The following is a 14,538-nucleotide window of genomic DNA, read 5'->3' on the forward strand; positions in this document are numbered from 1 at the left end:
TCATATGTCTTTGGCATGTCTAGTCCAAATTTAAAAGAAAGAGACTAAAAGATTATTTCTCTTAGGAGAAACTAATTTATATTTCAACCAAGAGCTAGAAGTTATTGCTTAATATTTGAGCACAGAATGCTGAAATAGTATTGGAAAAGATAATCTAGCTGTCCCCAGCAATACAAGCAGAAATTTTACTTAGTCTGAGCATCTTGTATATTACTACATTACTCCTACTCTGGTCACCTTCAACTTGTTTCACCCTAAATTTGTTTAAAAGTGTTCTAGCTTCTGTCACACCAGCAAATGTACATATTATACATTGCTTCAATATTACTAAAGGATAAGCTTGTAATTTAAGTATATTAGTCTAGAGTCAGTAGCTGCAAAATTATGTAACAATGTTTATACTAATACATATATTGGTTTTGAGAGCAGAGATAAATTCTCAACAAAATATATTTATTATTTAAGACATTTTATTTGCTTGTCTCATTTCTGTGCAATGAAAAGAAATACTATTCACAATTACTTAATTGAAATAATGTAATATTTATTCAAAAAACCCCATAAAATAGTAGCAACCAGTAGTAGTCCAAAGGAAGATTAGAAAAAAAGAAAATTATCCTGTAGTCTTTCTTTAGCTAGAAATTATTTCAACATGTATGTTAGCTTACGTCTGAACATCTAGTCCCAGATTCTAAAATATAAAATGTAGTTGTTGAATACCAGGCAAGATTTTGGTAGGCTCATTTTGGACAAGGCTAATTAGGAAATTTAAGGAAAAGAATTCATAAATACTTCACTGAGGATTCATTATAAAAATGAAGTTAATTAATTATTTGAAAATTTGAGTGTAAGAAAGAAGAGTTTCTATAGAGTATCTTTTGTGTAACTGTAAGTATTCTGAAATAATATACAGATGACAGATAGATACGTACATGCATAGATACATAGATGTTACACTGTTGGAATTCAAGTCTGAAAATTGGGGTAGGAGAGTTTGTACAGTGGTTGTGTCCAGAAATGTGAATAAGAGTATTATGGAAAGGAGAACAAGTGCTGACTAGGAAAGGCTTGTGGTGCAGTGAAAGACCATTAAATGAAAATCCAGGGGAGTAAAGAAATGAGGGTTAGAGAAGACACAAAATATGAAAAGTCAAGGTGACGTGAGTTTCTAGAAGGTGAGAAAATGAGAGGTTAAATATTGAAGCAACATCTCTCTGAAGAGTGAACTACTTAGGGACTAAACCAAATCCTTTAGTTTTGTTTATTAGTAAACTTTTGAGAATGTTAATTGTTAGTATGGAAGTAAGACAACCTTGGTTAAGGTGTAGTAATACTTAAGAAGTTTAGTTTGTGTATGTGTGGGTATGGGTTTGTTGACTATAAAATAAACTTTGTCTAAAACTCGATCCAGAAGTACAGGCACATGAGGAAATGGAGAAAAATTAGAGCATGGATACTTGTGAAATATTCAAGCTACCAAGAAAAAAATGAGACATTAAATATAAGAGAATGATACAACAAACTTTGGAATAATGAACTGAACAGGCAAACTAAAGAAATAAATATAAAAGAGACAAAAATAAAGCTGAATTATTACGAATGGTGAAAAGTATGATTATGTTTTTCCACACAAATAATTATCCAAAGGTTTAAATTGTTAATTATCCCAAACTAATGACCAATATAACACCATACCAAAAAAAGCTGAATGAAAAGAGTAATTCTGTATTAATCTGTACTAGTATGATGAAAAAATTACCCTTTCAAACTGGCCAGGAGAAAAGATATATTAACAAAGATAGTGCAGACCAAAAGACAAAATATAAGGAAAATCAAAGCCAACTAATATTTTTAAATCAACATTGATTAATTAATTATTGGTTCCACCATTTGATCTGACTTCATACATGTTCTAAACAACTATCATCAGAGATGTAAATGGTGGTTCAATAAGGCAAGTCTGAAGGCAAAACAGGCCTTTTCTAAAAATCTGAATTTTCAATGTGTACGACACTATTACCCACAAGAGGCAAATGAATCTAAACCGAGTTTAAGTCACAAATTCTTTCTTCATTGGCCATTTATTTTTTAATATTAATCCACTTTATGCTTTTAGACCTGATAATATATAGTTTCTCTACTTTAAAAATAAAATTTTAATACATTTTGAAATATAACATTTCATATAAAATTTCAGATTTAGACGCATGGTGAATGAATAGTAATACAAACACATTTCTCTTTCAAAGCAGAATAGAAAATGATGGCTAGGCTAATATTCTTAAGTACTGTCATTATTTTTAGTTAAGTTTCCAACCAATTGAGTGCTTTAGAATTGAGCTCTTCTGTAAAATACAAGTACTGGTTTGATTTAATCACAATATACATCCAGTATTTATTGTGCATGCCAACTTTTTGGTTCAAGTTTACCTATGACAAGGACATATGTGATTGAATGAAATTTAGCACATATCCTGTGAGTAGAGATGTGTTTTTATTTCTGAAAAATTTGAATCAAATGAAAAATAATGTAATTGATTGAAAGTCAATTGCAACTACACAGAGGCTGCTATTTGAAGTGAACCACCAAAATAAGTGGAAAATCAATTTATAAAAAGAAAGGAATGGTGGGGATGGGAAGGGTTGGGAAGGGGCAACAAAGGAGGAGGCAACAATGCTTGATAAGAAATGTATTCATTCCCTTGCACATGTAAGTGTAACCCCTCTGTACAGTATTTTCACAATAAAAGAAGAAAGAAAGAAAGAAAGAAAGAAAGAAAGAAAGAAAGAAAGAAAGAAAGAAAGAAAGAAAGAAAGAAAGAAAGAAAGAAAGAAAGAAAGAAAGAAAGAAAGAAAGAAAGAAAGAAAGAAAGAAAGAAAGAAAGGAAGGAAGGAAGGAAGGAAGGAAGAAAGAAAGAAAGAAAGAAAGAAAGAAAGAAAGAAAGAAAGAAAGAAAGAAAGAAAGAAAGAAGGAAACAAGGAAAGAAGGAAAGAAGGAAAAAAGAAAGGAAAAATAAATACAGGATCAAGTTAACAGTAAAACAAATGCTTGTAGTTGTGTGTAGAATTCAAAGGAAATAAGGTAATGGAAGACATTTAAATGGCAAAATGAATAACATGGGATTTGAATTTATAACTATTTATACTGCTATTAAGTACCATTTGTCAAGAAATGGAAAGACCTGGGGAAAATATTACATTATGTGAAGCTAGGCCATAGTGACAAATGTTGCATGCTTTCACATACATTTGAAAGCTAGATTTTATGTATAAATTTGTAAGTAAATTTGTTGGGTGGTATAGAATTACATACAAAAATATTAACTGAAATAGAGTTGATTCAGGGGAGAACTCCAAGAGTGTAATTCCCAATCATGGGTCCACTGGTGCCAACAGCCTGAGCCTGAACTCTGCTCACTCATGAAAGTGATGTAGAAGAGAACATAAATATGGTCTTACAGACTAATGTATCCTGGTCACATGAACCAGTGAACTTTGAAGAAACAGCACTGACTTTCACCCTGTAGGAGCAGGGCCTGCTGAGCCTCCAGAGAATTCCTTGTACAGGAAAGTGACACTGGGAAACTACAGAAAGCTGGTCTCAGTGGAACTCTATCTTTCCAAAGCTGATCTGATATCTCCATTACAGAAAGCAAAAGACTGCTGACCAGTGGAGAGAGAAATTCTTCAAGACTCCTTTCTAGAATGAACTGGGGCTATAGGAGTACTTCAACTGGATTTTCTTCCTGCCATGAATCCATTGAAGAAAAATAACGTGGTGGAAGTTCTTACCCTGAACCAAGAAGTGGCTTAGTCCCGGGAATGCTCAGGTTCATGCCTTCTGTGCTGAAGATGGAGGCTGGAGCCTAGACATTCCTTCTAGAACGTTCGTGAGCAAACGTAGCTTGAGAGGTAAAAACATAATTCGTGGTTCACATGTAAAACTTCTACCAGAAGGACTGTGAAGTGGGCAGAGTCAAGGAGAGCAGCGGTTCTGTGGCAAGCAGGTCCCCTGTGAACATTCACCAAAAGGGCTCTGAAGGAAGCAAGGGAAACAGTGGTTTTAAGAAAAGCATTTCACCATTGAGAGCAGCAGATTCTTTTTTAGAAGGGTTCACTATGTGAGCCAACTTTGACGATGCAACGAAGAGATTCAAATGTTCCGGAACCCAAGGTAGTTTTCAGTCCATAAAATGACCCACACTAAAGATTCATAACCTGGTCCTACCAGAATGGACTTCGTGAACTTGTGGACATTGTGCAAGCAAAATATTAACTCATCTTTTGAAATCATATCAAAGTTAGATCCACACTGGAGAAAGCGCCAATGTATATCAGAACTGTAGGAAGGTGTTTGTACAGATCTCCTCCCTTAAATAACACCAGATTTCATGGTGGACAGAACATTTGAGTGTGGGAGTGTGAGAAGACTTTCAATGTCTGCTCAGCCCTCTTGCAGCACCTGAGTACTCACACTGAAGCCAAAGCCTACCCATATCAGAACTGTCTAAAAGCATTCCACAAGATCTCTCATCTCATTGAACATCAGAGAACTCATACTGGGAGAACCCCTATGTGTCACCCAGAGCTCACATCTTACTGGGCATTCGAATATACACAGAAGGAAAAAGTGTAGAAAGAAGAAACCCAGTTCACAGCCCTAGAGTCTGTGGAAGCATTGCTGATCCTGCTGCTTCAGCCTCCTGCTGCCTGAATATTATGGGTGTGCACCATTATTGGTAGGTAAGAAGCTTAGAAAAGTGAGATGAGTGAAGGAGTAGGAAAACTATAAGGAAGTTACTAATGAATTCATTCATTTTTTTAATGTTTTCCTTTGGTCACTAAGTAACGATGAAATCTAATAATGTTTCTAAATTTTTAAAGCCAGGTACCAAATAATCTATTCACTTGTAATTATGTCCAGGGTAATGAGTTTATGTGTTTGTATGCAACCAGGAAAGAATTTAAATAAATAAAACTGTATTTCTGTGTGGAAAACTATAGTGTAATTCCTCAGAAAGGTAAAATTATAGTTCACCACCCAGAGGCAGGTATTCATATGGGAAGTGTCAGGGCAAAGCAGTGGATAAGTGAAAAGGAAAGATGGGAAGAATGCAGTCAAGAATCCATTGTGTATCCTACAAAATTAAGAAGAGTATAGGAAGGGACAGGAAGAAAAGGGATGGATCAGAATGTTGAAAAGGGTGACGTAGATCAAGATGCATTGTATTCTTAAATTTATTTGTTAAATTGCAACAAACTTGGTACAACTCCTTAAAGATAACTAATAAAAAATAACAAAAAAGAAACAAAATTGACCATTGACAAGCTCTCAGACTCCCTTCAAGTCTGTTTCAGATTATTAACAGCGTCATAATATGGCTAAGTTGTTCTTTAAATTTTCTCTGAAATACATCACCAAAAATAAGTAATATTATGAATTATTAACATTTAGTTACTAGCAAATTCTGCAGGTTATTCTTGATTTCAATTATGGGCACAAACAACAAAATATTAGTCAGAAATAATAGTTTAGCCAAACATATTACAATGCATATTTTGCCAATGTCCACAGCTGAAAATTATTTTTCATATTTTACTTTTGTTTTACACAAAATGTAACAGCATTTTTTACTCAAAAGTTTTATTGTACACAAAAGTACATAATTAAAATGATTTTGTTGGACTGATGTATCAATTTTTTAAAAATATTATTTTATTTTATTTGAGAACATACTGTACAGAGGGGCTACAATTACATGGGCAGGATAATGCATACATTTCTTACCAAGCATTGCAGCCTCCTCCTTTGTTTACCCTTCACCTCCCTTCCCAGCCTGATGTATCAATTTTTAATAGCTTCTTAGGAATGTTATTATATAGTTTATCAGGATGTTCCATCTTTCAGTAGGATTATTTTGGGAAAGGCTTTAGCTAATAATAAGTTCTTCAATACAACAGTGTCAACAAAAATGTCATAATACAAAGAGATAAGGGAGATTTGTCAGTATTCTGACTAGATTAAGAAAGATGTTATCTTGCAAATTTTGAAGTTGCTATAAATACATTGCTACTAAAGTTTGACCCTAACTATACATTTTTAAAATTAGGACAAAAATTAAACTTGTGAGAACATATGTTCAGATTTTTTTGTTTATTGTTACTAAATATATAAACTGAAATTTCTTAAATATATGTCAATGTCATCATTGAACTAGCCAATTGATAATACTGGTATTTATTTAAATGCCAATATGATTTTCTACTAAAAAGTGGTGATATAGTATGCCGTTTTTTTTTATCAAGTTAGCAAATATAACGCATTACATGAAAGTATGAAAGCTACTTGATTTTTTTTTCTGAAATGTATTCATAGTTTTCAGATCTAGAAAATTATCATTATTAATTAAAGCTCTGATAAAAATTACTATAAAGCTAATTTTTTCTTTTTGTTTTATTTATTTATTTTAAATATTTTTGTAAAAGTGATATGCAGAGAGGTGTCAGTTATATGAGTCAAGTAATGAGTGTATTTCCTTTTGAAACGTGTCATTACCTCCCTCATTCTTTCCCAGTTTTTCCTCTCCCTACTTCCCTCCCCCAAAATTGTATAGTTCCAACGTAGTATCTAGCAATTTCTGCTAAATTGGTTGACCCTTTGTCCCACCATTTCTGTGCTTAACCCTTCCACACCCCACATCAGATAAAGTTATATACAAGACAATTTTTGGCTTGATTTGATTATCTTTTGTGTATGTGATAGAGTGTGTTGGTTCTGGAGCTTGAACTCAGGGCTTGTCCTCTGTTCTTCAGCTTATAAAGCTAATTTTTAAGTTAAATGTCAGCAGGTTAACTTGTGGGTCAATACCAATTTTATAGAATTCTTTAATCTTTATAACAAATTTACTTGCTATACTATCGAGTTCACATCTTTAGAACAGTACTCATTTTTACGAATATTACAGCAAGTGTTTTTCCACATTATTGAAACTGAAGATAGCATATCATTTAAAAGAAGAGAAAGCACTGATAATTTTTCTGTCATTGAGTACAAATTTCCCATAGCATTGAAATGATTGCAAACAGAGGAATTCCATTCTTTATGTGTAAGTGTATTTTATATACATATACATATAAATATATTAGCATTGTTTGGTTATTTTCTTCAGTATATCATCAGCTTAAGCATAGGAGCAATGCACTATATAGTTTGTAATCCAAATACCAGAAAAATACTAGTTAACAAAATGTTTATGAACAAAATATAATATATTTAACATGAGATGGCACCTTTAATTCTACCAAAGCCATCTGGCTTTTTTTAAATAAGTTATTCAATGGCAATTAAAAATGACCAATACAGCCAGATGGCCAAGAGTAGTGGACAAGAAGCACACAAGAAACATATGTGTTTTTACAGTCATATTCCAAATGATTTGAGGGCCCTTAAAGGGCTAAATTGCCGGATCATCTCACCTCTGATAGATGAAAATAACATGTAAAGTCTAAACTTTGTGCTTGATAAAAGAAAAAAAAAGTATGTCTACGCTTAAAATGAGGCAATTTTTCTTTTTCTTTCTTTTCTTTTTTTGGCTTTTGACCTACAGTTCTTTTTAATTGCTTTTTTTATTATCTTTAAGTAACATTACAAAGGATTTGCTATTCACAAAGCAGTTTATGAATACAGTGAATCTTGTTCAATGTTGCCCCTTTCAATGTTCTTAACCACCCATCTTAATCTACCCCTTCATTCATTTTTCTTTTTATGTATTGATTTTTTTGCCATAAAGCAATTGATGTGTATGATGCATGTTGATCCATGTCATCCCTTCAACCTCTTCAACACCCTTTGACCCACCATTTCCCTATTTTTTCTCAATTCTATGGTATATACAATGAATTCTTGGCTGCTTTCTCCCCACATCCCCCTCTTTAAGGCCACACTAAAGTCACCAGCACAACCATGTTCAAAACAGCATTATTTACCATAGCCAAAACATCCAATCAGCCCAGATGCCCTTCAGTGGCCTAATAGGTAAAAAAAAAATATGGTATATATACACAATATAATTCTACTCATCCATCAGAAGGAATGATATTGACCATTCTTAAAGAAATGGATACTTGGAAAAATTATTTTGAGATAACATTTCTTGGATCAAGGAAATGACACACACACACACTTTCCTGTTTACAAAGCATTGTATCTCTACAGTTCATTTGCAAACATCTTATATGAAACAGCATATATACCTGGGCTGACTATATCTACTTTAATACTGAAATAATCACTAGTAAAATTATGTTTGAGTATTAGACTCAATGTGAGGTGTTTAGATGAGAAGGGTTCCCCTATATGAATGGATTAATGGCAATTAAAATCTGCTTGAGTTTGTGAGTTTGACTTCTTGTCCTTTGTTCACTTCTCTTTACTTGTCTGCCATAGGATGAAAGAACATGTAAAGAATCATTTTATACCGATCACAAATTTTCCAGAGATATGGACCAGTATAATTTTGTTCAGTATAATGGGCCCAGTCTCAGGAATTCTGTTACAGCAGCACAAAATGGACTATGGTACCTATGTTAATATTATTTATATATGTAGAAAATGGATTTGTAGGGGCTGGGAAGGTGGCGCAGTGGTAGAGCGTTTGCCTTTCATGCATGAGACCCTGGGTTTGATTCCTCAGCACCACATAAGCAAAAAGAAAAAAAGCCGGAAGTTGCGCTATGGCTCAAGTGGTAGAGCGCTAACCTTGAGCTGAAGAGCTGAGGGATAGCATCCAGGCTCAAAATTCAGGCTCCACAACTGGACCCCCCTCAAAAAAAGAAAATGGATTTATATTTTATAGAACTGTTCAGTTTAAGTTCTAATAGATACCCTTTGAATACATAAGTTTTCATTTAGCTGTATTATAAGAATAACACTGATGAAAGAAACTAAAAATAGCTAAATTAATCTGATTTGGGGAGGATAAGAAGAAACACAGAAATAGTGGGACAAGAAGTGAACTAATTTAGCAACGATACTCACTAGACACTATTTTGGAATTGAACTATACAACTTGGAGGGTCAGATCAGATAGTGGGGAGGGAAAACCTGGGAGAAAACAAGGGAGAGGATAATACTGTTTGAACGGAAATGTAATTGTTATCTGATTTTTGTAACTTTAAGCTCTCTGTATATGACCTTTACAATAATAAAATTAAGAAACAAAACAAAAAATAACATAGGGAACACCATATATATGAAATGGACATTTGTTTAGTGATTGTGTCATTATGGGTCAATAATAACTCATATCTACTCAATAACACAGAGCTTGAAAGAACTATTTCAGTTTTATTTAATTATACTTACAAATACACTGAGAAGTTTCTATGGCAATTATTTGTTATGAGTTTACACTAGTATTGATTTCTTTGATTGATATATGTGTTATTCTATGTATGAGCAATTATAGCTTATTAAGAGTCATATTTAAGTCATAACATAACTTTCAAAAATCAGCCAAACCAGACATAAATAGAAAAGAACTCATGAAAGTGATATCTGCTGTAAATAAAGAATTACAGAAACTTTTTTGGGGGGAAAGCAATAGAAGAAATATAGAGGTAAGATAAGAAAATCATCAAAAATTTAAAAATTGATGGTAGTTTGTGAGATACTTAAAAGAGTAACAAAATATTATTTGAAAAATGTACTACGTATGAGTGTGGAAAATAGTAATAAGGATAGCAATTTAAAAACATTGTGAATGTCTAAATACAATATGTTCAACATATCACTATAATCATTAAAATATGTTTAAACACTGTTATTCAAAAAATTAAAATAATTATGATCCATGGCCTCAATTCTTATGTTAAAATGTCAATAATATCTCAGGTAAATATATATATGAAAAAGAATATATAATATGCTTTCAATTAAAAAATATGATTGTTATGATTATAAAACCTCACATAAATTAATCTGTCCATAAAAATCAATAAGCAAAAATATTTAGAACATCATTATAACAGTTACATATTTCTTATGACAACATATTCATCAAAATAAAAATTGTACCGGTTCTTTTTTTTTAATTTAATTTTATTTTATTTGAGAACATACTGTACAGAGGGGCTACAATTACATGGGCAGGATAATGCATACATTTCTTACCAAGCATTGCAGCCTCCTCCTTTGTTTACCCTTCACCTCCCATCCCAGCCTACCCCCTCCCCCCACCCAATTATACCCCCCTCCCCCCCCACACCGACATTGTAAAGCTGGTTTTGACCTGACATTTTGTACTTCTCATTGTTGCAACAGGTCCACCTGAATCCTTAAACGACTTGTTTGTCCCCATCTCCTCCACATGTTATACTGACATCAAATATAGTGAAAGCGGGGGTTACACTGTGGGGGAGGGACATACAAAGCAACAAAGAAATAATCTTATAAATGTGTTAGAAACACATGCATGAAAGAAACGAAAACATTAAAATACATATTTAAGGGTTCGTTTTCCTAACATCACATTATCTGACCTTTTCTGCTTGACTCATACCTATACTAGATATTGCAAATAAGGGAAACCATGGGACCTATGCTTCTTTGGGCCTGGCTTACTTCACTTAATATAATTTTTTCCAAACCTTTCCATTTCCTAACAAATGCGGAAATGTCATTCTTTCTGATGGAGGCATAGAATTCCATTGTGTATATATACCACATTTTCTTGATCCATTCATCTACTGAGGGGCATCTGGGTTGGTTCCATATCTTAGCTATGGTAAATAATGCTGCAATAAACATAGTTGTGCTGGTAGCTTTAGTGTGGTCTTGTTTGTAAACATTTGGGTAAATGCCCAAAAGAGGGATTGCTGGATCATAGGGGAGATCTATGTGAAGTCTTTTGAGGAACCTCCATACTGCTTTCCAAAGTGGTTGAACAAGTTTACATTCCCACCAACAATGAAGTAAGGTTCCTTTCTGTCCACATCCCCTCCAGCATCTGTTGTTGTTAGAGTTCTTGATTTTTGCTGTTCTAACTGGAGTGAGGTGATATCTCAACATTGTTTTGATTTGCATTTCTTTTATGGCAAGGGATGTTGAACATTTCTTCATGTGTCTATTGGCCATCCTTCTTTCTTCTTCAGAGAAGCTTCTCTTTAAGTCTTTCGCCCACTTATTTATTGGGCAGTTGTTTCTTTGAGGATTTGTTGTTGGGTGGTTTAATTTTTTGAGGTCCAAGTATATTTTAGATATGAGACCCTTGTCCGTTTTATGGCTAGTAAAGATCTTCTCCCAATCGGTGGGCTTTCTATTGATCTTGCCAGCTATGTCATTTGCCCTGCAGAAGCTCTGCAATCTTATGCAATCCCATTTGTCCAACCTTTCTTTGATTTGTTGTGCTTCTGGGTCTCTATTCAGAAAATTTCGGCCTGAGCCAAGGAGACCTAGGGTTTCTCCTATTCCATCCTGTAATGTTTTCAGAGTGTCTGCTTTGAGTTCAAGGTCTTTGATCCATCTGGAGTTGATTCTGGTGCAGGGTGATATATAAGGATCTAGCTTTAGTTTTCTACATGTAGTTAACCAATTTTGCCAGCACCATTTACTGAAGAGGCTGTCTTTCTTCCATTCTATTGTTTTAGCTTCCTTATCAAAGATTAGATGGCTATAGGTCTGTAGGTTCATTTCTGGGTTTTCAATTCTATTCCATTGGCCCTGAGGTCTGTTTTTATGCCTATACCAAGCTGTTTTGATTACTATGGCTTTATAGTAGAGTTTGAAATTTGGTATTGATATTCCTCCAGCAGTGTTCTTTCCGTTGAGGAGCGTTTTTGCTATTCGGGGTCTTTTATTGTTCCATATGAATTTTTGGATTGCCTCTTCTATTTCGTTGAAGAATGAGGGTGGAATTTTGATAGGTATCGCGTTGAATTTGTAGATAGCCTTGGGAAGTTCTGCCATTTTCACGATGTTAATCTTGCCAATCCAGGAGCATGGGAGGTTTTGCCATTTTTTAAGTTCTGTGTTGATTTCCTTTTTCAAGATTTTAAAGTTTTCATCATAGAGGTCCTTCACTTCTTTGGTTAAGTTAATTCCTAGGTATTTTATTTTTTGTGGGGCTATTACAAATGGAGTTGCTTTCCTAATTTCAGCCACACTTTTCTCATTGTTGGCATAGAGAAAAGCCATTGATTTTGGGGGTTAATTTTATAACCTGCTACTTTGCCAAAGTTTTGAATCAGTTTGACTAATTTGGGAGTGGAGTCTATGGGATTCTTTAAATACGAGATCATGTCGTCTGCAAAGAGGGAGAGTTTTATTTCTTCTTTCCCTATTTGGATCCCCTTTATGTCTGCATCTTTTCTTATTGCTGTAGCTAGGCATTCTAATACTAGATTGAAGAGAAGTGGAGAGAGTGGGCATCCTTGACTTGTTCCTGAATTAAGAGGAAATGGCTTTAGTTTTTACACATTGAGTATAATGCAGGCTGTAGGTTTGTCATATATAGCCTTTATTGTATTGAGGAATATTTCATGGATTCCTAATTTTTCCAGAACCTTCATCATAAAGGGGTATTGGATCTTGTCAAATGCTTTTTCTGCATCTATTGAGATAACCATGTGGTTCTTATTCTTGCTCCTGTTGATGTGATGAATAATATTAATTGATATGCGTATATTGAACCAGCTTTGCATCCCTGAAATGAATCCTGTTTGATCGTGTTGTATGATTTTTTGGATGAATTGTTCAAGTCAATTGGCCAAAATTTTGTTGAGAAGTTTTGCATCAATATTCATCAAAGAAATGGGTCTATAGTTCTCTTTCTTTGATGAGTCCCTGCCTGGTTTTGGGATGAGGGTTATGATGGCTTCATAGAATGTGTTCGGTAGTGAGCTTTCTCTTTCATTTCATTGAAGAGTTGGAGGAGTATTGGTATGAGCTCTGCTTTGAAGGCCTTGTAAAATTCCGCTGTAAAGCCATCTGGTCCTGGACTTTTCTTAGCTGGGAGGTCGCTTATTGCTGTTTCTATTTCAATGCTTGATATGGGCCTGTTAAGCTGGTTTAACTCATCTTGGTTTAGTTTTGGCATGTCAATATTTGCTAGGAAAAGTAGATTTCTGTCAAGTTCTCAAACTTATTAGCATAAAGTTTTGAGAAGTATTCCCTTGTAATGTTCTGAATCTTGGTCGTTTCCGTGTTGATTTTTCCATTCTCATCTCTGAGTTTATTAATTGGGTGTGTTCTCTTCTTTTTCTGATAAGGTTTGCTAAGGGTCTGTCAATTTTGTTAAGTTTTTCGAAGAACCAACTCTTTGTTTTGTTGATTCTTTCTATAGTTTTTTTGGGTTCTAATTCATTTAATTCTGATTTATTTTTGATTATTTCTTTCCATCTCCTGGATTGGGGTTCATCTTGCTGCTCTTTTCCAAAAAGGTTTAGAAGTGTCATTATATTGTTGGTTTCCGATCTCTCCAATTTCTTGATGTAGGAGCTCAGAGCTATAAACTTGCCTCTGAGTACTGCCTTTGCTGTGTCCCAGAGGAGCTGGTAATTTGTGTGTTCATTTTTGTTGAATAGCATGAACATTTGAATTTCCTTTCTAATCTCTTCCATGACCCACTCATGATTCAGCAGTGTGTTGTTCAGCCTCCATGTGATACCGGACTTTCTTTGGTGGCTTTTGGTGTTAAGTTCTAATTTTATTCCCTTGTCCTCAGAGAGAATGCAAGGTATAACTTCAATGTTTCTGAATTTAGACAAGTTTGCTTTGTGGCCTAAAATGTGGTCTATTTTATAAAACGTTCCATGTGCTGCTGAGAAGAACGTGTATTCTGATGCTGCTGGGTGAAATGTTCGGTAAATGTCTGTTAAGTCTAGTTGATCTATGCTGCTGTTTAGATCTGCGGTTTCTCTATTGAGTTTTTGCTGAGTTGATCTATCTAGTGGGAAGAGTGGTGTGTTAAAATCCCCAACAATTAATGTCTTTGGATCTATATGGGATTTGAGGGAAAGTAGTGTTTCTTTGATAAATTTGGGTGCTCCATTGTTTGGCGAATAGATATTTAGAATTGTAATATCCTCCTGAAGGAGAGATCCTTTAATTAGTATGTAGCGACCTTCTTTATCTCTTCCAACGAATTTTATTTTGAAGTCTGTTTTATCTGATATTAGGATTGCAACTCCCACCTGTTTATGAGGGCCGTTTGCTTGGTAGATTTTGTTCCAGCCTTTAACCTTGAAAATGTGTTTGTTTTTACGGGCAAGATGTGACTCCTGCAGGCAGCAGATAGAAGGGTCTTGTTTTTTAATCCAAGTAGACAGTCTATGTCGCTTAATTGGAGAGTTCAGTCCGATAACGTTAAGAGATAGGACTGAGAGGTATTTGGGAGTTCTTGCCAAGTTATCCATCTTCTTGGGGGCTGCGAAAACTGGGTTCTTCCTAAGGTTTTTGGATTCTCAGTTTGGGTGCAGTTTCTTGGCCTTTGTTGCGGTCTTGTTGGTTTTCTATGTATAGGATATCTTTAAGAATCTTTT

This window comes from Dipodomys merriami, unplaced genomic scaffold (assembly GCF_024711535.1).
Source record: "Dipodomys merriami isolate MVZ:Mamm:240054 unplaced genomic scaffold, mDipMer1.0.p SCAF_1289, whole genome shotgun sequence".
In the NCBI taxonomy this organism is placed as follows: domain Eukaryota; kingdom Metazoa; phylum Chordata; class Mammalia; order Rodentia; family Heteromyidae; genus Dipodomys; species Dipodomys merriami.